We start from the raw sequence: 12836 nt of genomic DNA, 5'->3' as shown, positions 1-12836 counted from the left end.
TTGAATTCTAGATGTCCATCATTTCCAGAAGGGCAGGGTCTGAGACTATTCTGCAGGGCAGGCATAGGTCACCTCTCAGCAGCCTGCATGATACCAAGTACAGTGACAGGTATGTCAGTCTTTCCATGTATGTCATGTTTGGAGGCCTGGGATTCTCCCAGGCACAACCCTGTATTTTCTCCAGTTGGTGCAGATGTCTGGTGAGATACAGACAGATGTGAGCAGTGACTCCATTATTGGTGTGACAAGGTTAGAGTACAGCAGAGGTATGACTACCCTGGTCTTGGATGTGATGTTCGTATGTATGATGTGCGCAATGTAGATTGTGTGAGTCACCATTATGGGCACGTAGTGATGAAAGTGTAGATTGCTATCAACATGTGTTCCCAAGTCTCACAACATTGTGTATGAGCTTAGGAGGGTGCTATATATATATCATAATCTGCAGGGGTACATCATTGGCAAAGGGGATAATGAGTCATTGTATGCTTTAAAGTCAAGTCTGTGAGTTTGGCACCAATCATTAGTCTGTGTCAGCCTCTTCTGTAATATGTTACCATTATTGGGGACTCTATATGAGTGCATCCAGTTAACAGTCATGCAAACTTGATAAACCACAGGGCATCTACTGTTACCTGTGCTTCAGGAAGTATTTTCCAAACAGTTGAGGGCCCAGCACAGATCCTTGTGGTATTTCACTGGTGAATGGGCTAGTGGTGGAGGTGCAGTCCCCAACTTTGAGAGTGTGTGTTCTGTAGCTGAGCCATTTGGCTGTCCATCTAGTACTATATAGCCTAATTCCCAGATGAGAGATCTTCACTATGATATGAATGGGGAATAGTTTCAAAGACCTTGGATAATTCAAAATAGATGGTATGCCCTGTTATCCCTCATCCAGGTCTTTGGGGTCAGTATCCAAGAAGTCCACAAGGGTTAATAACCAAGATCTACCCTTGACAAAACCAAAATGGGTAGGGTTAAGTGTGTTGAAGATTACCTATGTCCCTGTGGATATGATCCATGCTGATTCCTGCACTAACCTTGTAGATAAGTTTTTTTTAGGTGTATGGGTCAATAGTTGTAGTTCTGCATGTTACCAGACTGATGTGCATTGCATAGCACACAATGTTTGATATTACATTTATTTATTTATTTATTTGAAGTTTGTTAACTGGGAAATCCCATTGGGCCAAAAATGAGCCCATTTTCAATGGAGGCCCAGGGAGAAAAGCTCCATATACAATTATTACAAAGCTAATATCAACAAAGTTAACAAATACAATATAATTTTCAAAAACTAATAAAACACAGTAATACAGAAGACAAAATGATAACAATTGAGCAATGTGATGTAGCAAAGCATTGAAAGAAATTAAAACATAAGTATTTTGGAGTACACAAGTATAATTTGGACTGCAGGCATATAGTTTCATGAGGCGAGAGGTAGGATGAATTAGAGGAGGAGAGTAGAACAGTGAGAAGTGAATAGGCTGAGTTATGAGAAAGGAAAAAAGGGGGTGAGAATGGAAATGAAATGAAGGGAGTCAGTACGGTGAGTTTTGAGAAAGGAAAAAAGAAAAAGATGGGGCAGCAGAAATGAAATAGTCGTGTGGTTGATATATGTGTGGAAAAAGTACTAATACCTCAGGGTTGCAGTGCCGGGGAGGGGGGTGCAAGCACATGGATTAACTGTAAATATGTGACATACTGTTAGATAGGGCCCTCAGTTTGTAATGTTTCCACATGTAATTTCATGTCATACACAGGAAATGGACAATAAACAGCAGTAATTCAGCATAATATAAACATTTCCATAGCATAGGGAGTAGTGGGTTTGTGTAATGGTTAGTGAAGTGTATACGCATGTGAGATGCATGTTTGCATGTAGGTAAGCAGTGAGCAAATGCGAGCTGCATTGCTAAAGCCTGACAGTTAGTATTGAGTCTATGAAATACACCTGCTGCTTAATTGACTCTGCTGTAGCATGTATTAATGCATTGATAAATTCCTTTTTTGGGCCAGATGATACTGGGTTTGAATCTAGGTGTACCTAATACTTTAAAATACTTTTCATTATGGAGTGATAATGCAATGACATGAATTGTTTATATAAGATGTGTTGCTTTGTGCTGACATAGCACAGCAGGGTTAAGTAGCATTGTGCTCAGGTAACCATCTACTGTTGCCTATGCTTCAGGAAGTATTTTCCAAAGAGTTGAGGGCCCAGCACAGATCCTTGTGGTATTCCACACTGGTGCAAGACTCGCACCTCCTCGCAAACATGGAGCTAATAAAATGAAAGGATCCTTTGTTTTTTCTGCTATTTATGTGTGTTGTGTGTAGTTCTATTTTTTGACCAGATAGAAGGTATAAAAAGGGGTAGATAGGAAAGTGATGAAATGGAGAGCAAGCATGGGAAAGAATAAAGAGAAAGCAGGGCAGGACTGTGCAGGAAGGAGGTAGTAAAGAATCATAGCTATCCATTTCTTTAACAGTGTAAAGTGAACATATTTGCAAAATATTAATTGAATTTGGACTGTCACCTCCAGAGACAGGGGTGACTACAACACAATCATGTTGTACACTGAATCAATTGTGTCAAGAAGACACTTGAGCAAAATGGAGAGTTATGTATGGGGTGATTGTTTTTTTTGTGAGATAGGTGCCCATTTTTTTTTTAAGAGGGAGAAGAATGTTGGGGGAAGGGGAGTAGGTATGTTTGAATCAGGTAAGTTAGGTAGGTGAGGAAGCAATTGCAGACAGACAAGACAAGTAAAACCGATGACATGGATGGTGATGGACACAAATGCTTGGGGAAAACTGTGATTGATTGAGGATGGGGACATACAGAATCCATGGTCATCAAGCTGAGTGACAGTGAGAATCGAGACCTCAACCACTGGACGGTATCACTGTCACCTCACTCCACCACTGGCTAGAGTGCATGATGTCTCCTTCTCCTCCCCCTACTACTGCATGAAATGAGGGACAGCATCCTTTCCAGCCGGCATAGGCATGCACTAACAATGCAGTGCACAACCCTATGCACCATCCCTGGTATCTCAGTGCAGGTGATAAAATCACCATCTCTGCTACTGCTTCTAGGGGGTACCACAGGACTGACCTCTGGAGCAAGACTACTTGAGGGGGCAGGTAGTGCAGGGGTAGCAGAGATGGTGCTCCCAGGTTGGCTCACAGACATGATGGGAATGTGCTGGAGCTGGTGGAGAGGGGTAGGCAGATCCTGTGGGCAGGCTTACCCAGCTGTGCTGTGGAGCATTTATTGATATGGTACACATGGAAGACATGGACATGTTTTCATGATATGTAATAAAATACAACAAAAATAATAAAATAAAATAAAATAAAAATAAAATAAAATAAAAAAAAAGAGATAATGTTTGGGGTGAGAGAAAAAAAAGATGAGATTAGTACCTTCATATGTGACATACAATGTAATAATACAATTATTTAACTCTATTATCTTAACCTTTACTCTTAAGACTACCACCCCCTTAACACATAACATTTACTTTTAAGACTACCAGCTCCTAACAGATGCGCGCTATACTACAGATTGCAGCAAGTACTCCTTGACATGTGCATATATATATATATATATATGTAAATTATGGGATGACCTATATTATCAAAAAAAAAGAAAACACCACGATCTTGTATGTACTACTGCTATAAGTACTTGTATGCTTAATTTACACTGTTCAATGATTATGTTTACATGGATTCACTTTACAATGCTGAATTTCCGAAAGATTGAATTTCATATGGCCGAGGCCATATGATCGAACTTTCAGAACCACAACATTGTAAAATAAATCCAAAATAACAAAGAAAAAGCTTTCTCACCATTATTGCAGGGGGGCAAGCCCCCCTGCACCCCCCACACCCCTGCTACTTAAATATTCCAACTCCGAGATCGCACTAATCTCCCGTTCCACGCTGTATGCAGATCTCCTTTCACAATGTCGAGATTCCGAAAGTTCGATCATCTAGTCTTGGCCATATGAAATTCGATCTTTCGGAAATTTGACATTGTGAAGTGTTCCCATTTACATGTATCATGCTGTATTTTTCTCGATAACAATGTTTATATTACATCATATATGTTTCACATTCATTTTTGTTTTTTTCTTGGAGCTTTTCTCCCAGGCCTCCACTGAAAATGGGTTCTTCATGGCTCAGTGGACTTCCCTGGTCATCAAACTGAAATAAATAAATAAATGTGCATGTTCCAGTTATACAGATTACAGTTTACAGCAGGGCATGTGTGCCACTGGTATAGAGCTTTTACTTTAAACCTTTAAGTTACACTTAATTGAAGAATTATCAATATTGTATAGTTGGGAGGTGTGATGTTTGAACTCGCAACTTCCGACTAAAGATAATATTGTACTTTTGGTTTGTACTACACACTAATGCATGCATGCCTGCTTTTATATTTGAGATATGCATGCTCAGTTTGATACAACTCTATATATACCAAAAAAGCTATCTTTAACTTTTAATGCTACAATAACACTATTCTTCTGCAGTATACATACCACATGCTGCCCTCATCCTCGCCAATCTAGCCCCATGAGTTCTTACACTGACCTCTTGGTCCATGGCAGCTGTGGAAAAAGCAGAACAACAGCAATGAGAGAGACCTGGATAAGGAATCTGGTTGCATTTCAAGTAAATGGAACAATAGAACAAAATAGAGATGCACCAAAACCACGAGTATCAAAACTGTTTATTTCTTAAAAAGTATTACTCGGTTTAACATGCTGATTCCACAAGCTGTCTGCATTGTAAAAGTTTCATTTTATATGTTACTTGAAACTGTCAGTCTCTAGAGCACATGAAAAGATACATATATTACTTTTTGCAACATGCTATCTTTGCAGTTACCTCACACTCTGTACAAACTCACTTGGTAACTGATAGCTATTCATTTAAAATATCACTTTAAATATTGAATGTGCCCTTGAAATGCTATTGACAATTTTGACAAAATATAATCTGAACTGTAAAATGAATGACTTGAAAGAAGTGAAGTAATGCATAGATTTCAGACAGTTCTTGACACTACAGTAAAAGTAAAAATATATATTCACAAGGAAGTATTGAAATGTTTTAGTCTTTCAGTTAAAATAACTTACTGTCAACATTTTGTGATATCAGAAAGTTTGAAGAGCTAGGAAATTACTATTCTTTGTCTTTATAATGATTATTAGACAGATGTTAGACTCTGCTTAGTTTAATGAATTGTGACATTTGTTTATGAGGAAAAGTGGACTCAATTACTCACATTGGACTACACATTCCTGGAAACTCAACTGAAATGTCTCCAAATTACTTGTGAATTTAAATGAAACTTTCTGATTAATAAGCATAACGTACTTTAACAACCTGAATCCATAAGCTATCTGCTCTATATATGCTACATTATATATGTCACTTGCATATGACAGGTTCTAGAGCACACAAAAAAATACATATTATACAACAACCCCTCCATTAATATTCCAAAACATGCAAACTGATTGGTCAGCGTGCACGTTGTAAATCAGACTTATACTAATGGAAAAAGGTCCGGTCGCCAAGACTTTTTCCATTAGTATAGGTCTTTTTTTTTACAGCAACGGAGAACGCAAAATCTCCATTGCTGTTTAGACACTGTCTCGCTATGTTAAAGGAGTTTAACATAGCGAGACAGCTTTAAAAAAAGTAACTGAGATCTTCCGTTGCTTTTTTTAAAGGTGTCTCACTATGTTAAACTCCTTTAACATAGTGAGACAGTTTGTAAAAAGTGACAGAGATCTTGCTTTCTCTGTTGCTTCCACCCACAGCTCTGATGTATTGCATAAGCATACGCATGTGCAGTACATTAGAACTGCCACAGAATACCAGACAGCTGTGGAAGGGCAGCAAAGAGGCATTATACAATGCCATTATTTAAGAAAAGTAAGTATTTTTTCTTAAATAATGTCATTGTATAATAGCAATAACCCACGCCTGGGTGTGGGTAATGCTGGATTTACCCAGGGCTGTCTTTGTTTGGCCACTCAGGCTTCACCTTCTTGACCAAACCACACCAACCGTGGGTAAATCCAGCATTACCCACACCCAGGCGTGGGTTATTGCTATATTATATTTGCAACATGCTATATTTGCACTAACCATACATTCTAAACTAACTCAACTGGCAACTGACAAGTTTTTTATTTGAAACATCAGTCTAAATATTAATTATGCCCTTGAAATGTTGTTGCCGTTTTGACAAAACAAAACCCGAAAAAGGAATGATTTGAAGAAGTGAAGTATTGTACAAATTTCAAAGACAGCTATTGACACTACAATATAATTAGAAATGTATACATGCAAGGAAAAATTGAAAAGCTTTATACTTTTAGTTATAATAACTTATTGTTAACTTTTTGCTTTATCAGAAAATATAAAGAGCTAGGAAATTATTTCTAATTTGTCTTTATAATGTTTACTAAAGTGAAGTTAGTCACTGACTTTTTTAATGGATTGCGAGTCATGTACAAGACGGACTACTAAATGTTATTTCTGTTTACCTATGTTTACTGAATTTCTTTTACTAGTACCGATTTAAAACAGCGGAAAGAAAGGGAAGGGAAATCTCTGTTGTTGGTCAAGGGAAGAGAGGCTTAAGAGTATTCTAACTGCCCCAACAACTCTTTAAGATGCTCTAAATACTATTTGATTAATACTTACCTAAGGTAAGTCTTGATTACCATATAGGTACCTTCACATTCATTCTAGACCTAATGTGATTACCCATTCTGGAAGCAGGAGGTTCCCTATGCAGGATGGGAATTGTCAGGGTGATCATAGTTCATTCTTAGACTCTGCTTTGTAAATCTATAAATATGTAAAAGCACTGCACACTAGAATGTAGGGCACCTCTACTCAGAATCAGGATACCACTGAGAAGCCATGTCTTTTCATAAGTGTAAGTTGAAGATGGTGAACTGAAGATTGGGAAAGTAAAGAAAGACAGTACACCTACAGTAAATTAATATTTCATTGGTAATCACTCATTGTCTTCTGCAAAAGTCCTTTTAGTCAAATTATTTTAGTAATAATCTATTTGTTGTTGGCTTATTTAGTGTTTGCTCCTCTGTTGCATTTAATTTATCCAAAATTACATATCTGACATATTTGGGAATCTCTTAAGGGTAACTAAATACTGGATATTTTCTAAGTCAACCTAAAAATTGTTTACACTACTAACATTCCATCCTGATATATAAAGTACTATAGAACAATAATAGAATAATATAGAATTTCATATCTCTTTAAGAAAATTCTCCATACAATAATGTAACATGTGGAGCTCAGTTGATATTGTTGGTTAAAGGTACGAGTGATAATCCAATAGATCTATCTTTATCTATTGGATTAGGAATGATTTTCATTCCATGTTTAATGGGAAATTCATATTTACTTGTATTTGATACTCTAGAATTAATGTTTTATAGAAGTACTTTTTTAAAGCCTGACCAGAATTTTACCCTACTTGTATTTAAAGAAGAAAGAACATTAAATTACACTCCCAAGTTTACACACATAAAAATAACATTTAATGTTATCAGACAATATGGTATAACTACTATAATCAAAATAAAAAAAAGAAGCAAAAAGTTTCTTCCAACAATAACTTGAAATTGATTTAACATTCTTATCATTAAATACTAATGGCTTAAATAATGCAAATAAAAGATCAAACTTACTAACATATTTAAATCTAAATAAGGCACAAGTAGTATTTCTCCAGGAAACACATTTTAAGACTAATGATAGCTTTATTTGGAACCCTAAGGACTATACAGTCTTAGCTCAATCCTCCTATAGAACAAAGACAAAAGGAGTATCAGTTCTCTGGAAGAAAAACATAATCACTCCAAAAGTTATTTATAAATATGAAGACAAAGAAGGTCTACTAGCATTTGTTATAATTAGATTTAATAACAGAATATGGACCTTAGCTAATCTATATTGGTTCCCAGGAATTGGAGCAGGAACAGTTAAAAAACACCTAGATTTTATTTCCAACAATTATAAAGGAAATCATATACTGGGAGGAGACTTTAATTGTACCTTAGAAGCTTCTGAAGCCACCAAGAAGTCTTTTCGCATAGCAACTATTTCAAAATCCTTAAAAAGATGGATTGATTCATTTCATTTAATAGACACTTTTAAAGTAAAATATGATAAATCCTTATTATTTTCCCATAAAGTCCATAAATTTGGAACACAAACCAGAATAAACAAATTATTCGTAGTTCAAGATTTACAAACAAAAATCTTCAACTTCTCAATAGTTCCATGCCCCTTCTCAGATCATGACTCTCTGATAATGAAGCTCCTAATAGAGTTTAAACCTTTAATCCTCAAAACTAGAATTCCATCATATATCACGAAAATTAAAGAATTCAGACCCTGGATGTTGTCAGAATTACAATTATTTCTTGAAATTAATAATACAACAGAAATCAGTAGAGTCATGGTTTGGGACTCATTAAAAGCATATTTATTTGATAAGACCATTAGCCGGTACAAAAACAAAGTCAGAGAGTGGGAATCTGAATCATTAGACTTGCAAACCAGACTCTTGACAGCAAAATCTAAAAAGAAAATCAGAATTGTCCAGAAGTCAAAAAAGAAATAGAGGAATTAAATAAAAAATATAATACAATTCTAACACACAAAACGTGTCTAGCCTTGGAAAAATTAAAAATAAACTCATTAGCCACCTCCCTCAGATATCTACATAACTTATCTACAAGAATTAAAATACAATCTAAAGCAAATAACATTAGTAGTATATATCCTGAAAAGAAAGGGAAAAAAGTATCAGATATAGGAGACATCCATGAAGCATTTCAGTTCCATTATATGGAACACTTCAAAAAAGAAGATTTAGATACCAACCAAATAAACTTTAGATACAAACCTTATCAATATAAACAAATCCCGAAAACTTAAAAAAACTAGACCTACAAAAGCCTATATCCTACAAAGAAATTGTTGACAAGATAAAAGAAAGTAAATCTAACAAAGCTCCAGGGATAGATGGTATAATTATGGAAATTTACAAACTCTTCCCTTCAACAGTAATCTCCCTTTTTCATAAAACTTTGCTAGAAGTCCAGTAAGAAGCAAAAAATACCACCCTCATGGAAATATTCTCTCATAATACCAATTCTAAAAGATAATAAACCATCAGACCTTTGCACCTCATACAGACATATACCATTACTGAATAATGATTACAAAATATTCATGTCAAGCCTAGCTAACAGAATGAAAATCCCACTTTCAAAGACAATTAATAATGATCAAACTGGATTTTTATATAACAGGCATACACATGATAATATTAAAAGGATACTAACTCTTATAGATTATGTAAATAAAGAAGATAGAGAAACACTTGCAATCGAATTAGACATAGAAAAAGCCTTTGAGTCCCTCAACTGGGAATATCTATTTAAAACTTTAGCATTATTTGAATTTCCTCCTCCCTTCATCTTATTACTAAAAACATATATATTAATAACTTAGCCTACATTAAATTAGGTCCTTTCACCTCAAAATCTATCCATATAATGAAAGGTACTAAACAAGGATGCCCCCTTTCTCCTATTTTATTTGCTTTGGCTATAGAAATATTTGCAGAAATAATATGCAATAATCCAAGAAAAAAAGGAATATAAGTCTATGACCAGTACATATCTAAACTAATGCTTTTTGCTGATGATATTTTATTAACCCTATCAAATTCCAGAGAGTTATTAGGAGAGCTAGAAGAAGTAACTGAGACATTTTATAAGATTTCAGGTCTACACTTTAATAGATCAAAATCAAAATTTCTATTTTTAAATAAGAAAAAAGAACTACAAGTTACAGATAAATCCATCATAAGAAAACAAGAACTTACGCTAAATTACTTAGGAATAGTGTTATGCAAAACTATAAACGAAACAATATTAATAAATTATAAAAACATTACTGAAACAATAAAAATATGTATAGAAAAGTGGAACAAAATTATATTAACTTTTGAAGACAGACTGCAATTAATAAAAATGGTCTTATTGCCAAAAATACTATATGTAGCATTAGCAATACAGTTAATTCCTGAAAGATGCATTCTTAAAGAAATAAACTCATGTTTAATAAAATTGTTATGGTATCCCAAAAAAAGAATAGAGTAGCTTTAACTCATCACATTAGACCCTGGAAACAAGGAGGATTGGACTTCCCAGAAATAGAAACATATATAAAAGCATCTGTGCTTAAAACTACAATAAACTGGATAAACCCAAATTATTTTGCCAACTGGAAAGAATTAACAATGGCTATATTAACAAATGAATTTAATCTGTTAATAAAATTTATAATAGTAGACAAATCAAATAAACCCTGGTACATACTATGCATAAGTATACAATATAATATAACAAAACCTTCTAAAACAACACTGACTAATCTTTACATTAATTCCTTTAGGAAACTTATCAATGCAAACATAGATCTAAAACGTTGGTTTGACCTTTTAACCCCATTTACCATCACTAAGAACTTTCCTCACAAAATCTATAGGGAAACAATAACCTCCTGGGAACAAAATGGATTCTTATGCTGGTTTCAATGTGTAAATAAATTAAATGTTTTAGATATACATATGATAAAAACTGCTTACAATATTCTAACACAGGACTGGTTAACCTTACAAAGCATTATAATGTGCACTCAAGATTTATGCAGATTAATTAATAATTCCTCATTTAAAGATATTCCAAATCTAATAAGTTTTCTGTATGAATTTATATATAATAGTTGTGAAAAGAAAAATTCAATTTCAAATCTATATAAAGAGTTAATAACATATAAAACAATTCCCAAACCATCATACTGGCAGTTCTTAACAAAAGGTCAGTCATTGCAGTTAACAGAAGAAATTAAAACTAACATCTTACTATCAGTTGATTACACCTCTAACACACAGTACTGGAAAATATTTAACTGGAAATACTTCCATAGAGTTTCATAACACCAGGTAGCATTAAAAAGATCAGTACTACTACAAATGTTTTTGCTGGAGGCGTGAAAAGTCAAATAAAGCAGACTAGATTCATATTTTTATGAATGTAATAAAATTAAATCATATTGGAATGGAATCAATCATTTTTACAAGCTTTATTTAATGAATCCTTTACCTTAACTAAAGTATTGATTATACTAAATGTAAATGAAGGTCCCTACCTGAATAAGACAGATATGTATTTGTTATGGACAATGCTTGCTATATCTAGGAAATGCGTAACAAGAAGGTGGAATTCAAATACACCCCTGACCTTGGAAGAATTCTATACTTTACTGAAGACAACTGCATTGTTGGAAATAAAAATCAAAGAACTACGAATCTATCCCAGGCCATTGGAAAATAATCCTTGGAAGAAAGTTATATCTTTGTTGGACACTCTGCAATAATCAATATTGTATCTCTGATAACTGATCTGTTAATTCTATATTTAATAACATACAGTGTATATAATTGAAAGTCAGGCTATTGTAAATATCGTATATAGTTGTTTAAAATGATATTTTAAAATATTATGTAAATGTTATTTTAACTGAAAATAAAAAAAAAATTGAGAATAAAACTGTTTATTCCACAAATCAAACTTTCACAGTAAAAACTGCTTCCTCAGGCATGAAGATACAGATATTAAAACTGAAATTGAAAGGTACTTATATATCAAAGAACCAAATGCTGATAGGTCAAACAATTAATTAGTTAATTAAACATTCAATTTATACTACAATTTTAAAAAATAACAAAAACAGCAGAATTTTATAAAAACCTTTAAGCACTGTTTTAAAAATATACTATAAAACACTTGTTCTAAAAACATGTTTATAAACATATTTAATTTGATTTCTCAGATATTTAAGTTTGGGTTTTAACATGTATGCTTTGTTCAACCCTGGTGGACAATAAGCTCTAAAACATGGAATCCATTTGTTTTCCTGATTTTCTATCTCTTCTTCTAAGATATTTAGGAATAGTATATAAAATCAAAAAAATAAAGGTGTGAGTGTCATCAGTGTTAATCATATATTTATATAATAAGGTAGTCCCTACTTTTCTTTTTATGTCTGATAATTGACTACAAAATTGATCTTTAAATCTTTGGTATTTTTTCCTTCACAGAAAGCAGGACACAATGCAGTTGGCCATGTATACTAAATTTTTAGTACTGTAGTTCCCATAAGCTTGTAAATTGAAAACAGTTTTCTTAAATGGATGAATAAATGTGTTTTCTGTATATATATATATATATATATATATATATATATATATATATATATATATATATATATATATATATATGGATTCACTTTATAACCTCGAAATGCTGAAATATCAAATTTCAGTATCTCGAGACTATAAAACCGAATCCACAAAACACCGACAAACAAAAACAGTGAAACCACATAACCGAAAACACCGCACACACTACACTAAACATACAACACAACACCCACATCACAACATAAACAAAAAAACAACACACATACACAACTCACACACACATAAGCAAAGGGGCAAGCCCCTGCACCCCATGGGGCTGTGCCCCCCACCCCCCCTACTTATATATACTAACTCCGGGATCACACAAACACAACACAAAAGCTCACTCACACACGCACATTCTCCAATCCCTCACACACACTCTAACTCCCACCCAAAACCCTTACAAAACACTCACTTACCTGACATAACACCTACATCC

The sequence above is a fragment of the Protopterus annectens genome, chromosome 1.part0 (assembly GCF_019279795.1).
Source record: "Protopterus annectens isolate FY-2018-M chromosome 1.part0, PAN1.0, whole genome shotgun sequence".
NCBI classification, from domain to species: domain Eukaryota; kingdom Metazoa; phylum Chordata; order Ceratodontiformes; family Protopteridae; genus Protopterus; species Protopterus annectens.
Note: the sequence above shows the minus strand (reverse complement) of the source record.